We start from the raw sequence: 2,127 nt of genomic DNA on the forward strand, positions 1-2,127 counted from the left end.
GTTAAGAGCAAGTGTTCCTCCAGACTGAGCCTCAGGTCCTCCCAACTTCTCATATCTGCCACCATGCACTTCCTGGCTAATATCACCCATTTCCCCTCTCCAATCTGACCTCTCTACTGATATTCAGAGGTGGGGCATATAGCTGTCTCTCCAGGTCCCTCCACCTGGAGGCCTAATAGGCATCTCAACTTAAACAAGGCCCAAACCAGCCTCATCTCTACTCCTACACAACTGTACACAAGGCCCAAGCCAGCCTCATCTCTACTCCTACACAACTGTACCATGTTGAGGCTAGCAGTCTTCAGAATTAGAAATAAATATTCATCACTCCTGTCAGTTTACTTTTAAATAATTTCCTACTCCATCCTGTCTCTACCTTGGTGTAGAGCCCATTTGCCCTCACAACCATTCCTCTCCCTTCTGCTGGTCCGCTCTGCTTTTTAGATTGCATTTCCTAAACACTTGTGTCTCCTGAAGTCTGTTTAGGGATGAGAGGAAGAGGGAAGCCCTAGGATGTATTTTGTTTTTCTTTCTCTGACTCGAATTCTGACTCCATCCCCCACCAACAGACCCTCCTCCATGATTCCAGTTCCCACCAGATGACTCTTCTCCAGAACTCTAGAAACCCTGGCTCCATTCTTTGTTCCTGCAGCTTAGGGATGGTACTGGTTTCCTGCTGGGTTGACTCATATTATGCAAATTAGCTCTTCACTGTCTACTAGGTAATAAGTTCCCTGCATTGCATTTATCCTCTTATAAAACTTAGAGTGGCTTCTGTTTCTCTGCTTGAACCCTGACTGATAGAGTCCTTATTAATTCTAGCTTGTGTTATTGTAATAGCTTCACACTAAATTATCCTTATTTTCATTCTGTTCCTCTCTGATTTTCACCAAACGTTGCTTTACGCCAACTTTTCCTAAACTCTTCCATAGTTCTGCATTGCCTACAGAATGGAGTCCTTACCTTGCTTTGTTATCTGGTAGTGGGATGGGTAGGACTGGAGACTGTTGTTAGTATTTGGTTGCCATATGGAGACCAGAACAGCAAGCTAGGGATGTCGTTGGCTGTTTGTGCATTTTCAGATTTCCTTTCACGAATGGAAAGTAAATGAGCCCTCAAAAAGCAGGGTTCATGAGTAACATAGGTTTCACACCCAGCAATATGTACAGACCAACTCATTAGATGCTGCTGATTTATCTGCTTGCTACATTTTCAAGAGATTCCTGTCCCAACAGCAGCCGACCATAGTGTACCTGTAAAATTAGCTTAGGACACTGTTTTTATACATCCCATTGTTCCAATGGAATTAGGAAAAAATTGAAAATACTTGCAATAACACTAGATTTTTAAAAGATTAAGGGTTCAGGGCTAAAGAAAAATAAAAATTAGGATAAGATGTGGAGTCAGGGGTAAGTTTGTACATAACAACTCGTGCTGTGGGATTGTGAACGTTCAGGCTAGCTTGGGATATTCTAGCAGCCAGTACTTGGAGAAAAGTGGTATTAGGTGATTCAGGATTCAAAAGATAAAGACCAGCCAGTTGCTCATAGAAGCAAAACTATTTCCAATGATATGGTAAGGAATTGCTTCCAGGTGTCCTCACAAAGAGAACAAGAAGGGTTATAGCAACATTGTCAACAGCGTCCTGGCAGTAGGTCCCTCAAGGATGGCGTCTGTCTGAATTGGAGAAGATTTTCCTGGATGTGTGGCATAAGTGTGTTTGCTGACAGGGAAATAGGATCCTAAAGTTACAGTTTCTTTTCTTTTTTCTTTGGTGGTGCTGGGATTTTAAACTCAGGGCCCATCCTTGCTAGGCAGGCATTCTACCACTTGAGCCACTCCACTAGCCTATTTTTTGTGTTGGGTGTTTTTGAGATAGGGTCTCATGAACTTTTTTGCCTGGGGCTGGCTTTGAATTGTGATCCACCTGATAGTTGCCTCCCCAAGTAGCTAGGATTACAGGCGTGAGCCACTAGCACCCAGCTCTGTTTAATATTTTTGCCATTGTTTTCTGAGTCTCCTGCACTGTAAACAACTACTTATGGGTAACCTAACAGGCAATGATAATACAGTGACAGAGGATAGATGTAGTGTCTGCCACAATAAACGTACAAAATGTAGTCTGAG

This window comes from Castor canadensis, chromosome X (genome assembly GCF_047511655.1).
Source record: "Castor canadensis chromosome X, mCasCan1.hap1v2, whole genome shotgun sequence".
In the NCBI taxonomy this organism is placed as follows: Eukaryota; Metazoa; Chordata; class Mammalia; order Rodentia; family Castoridae; genus Castor; species Castor canadensis.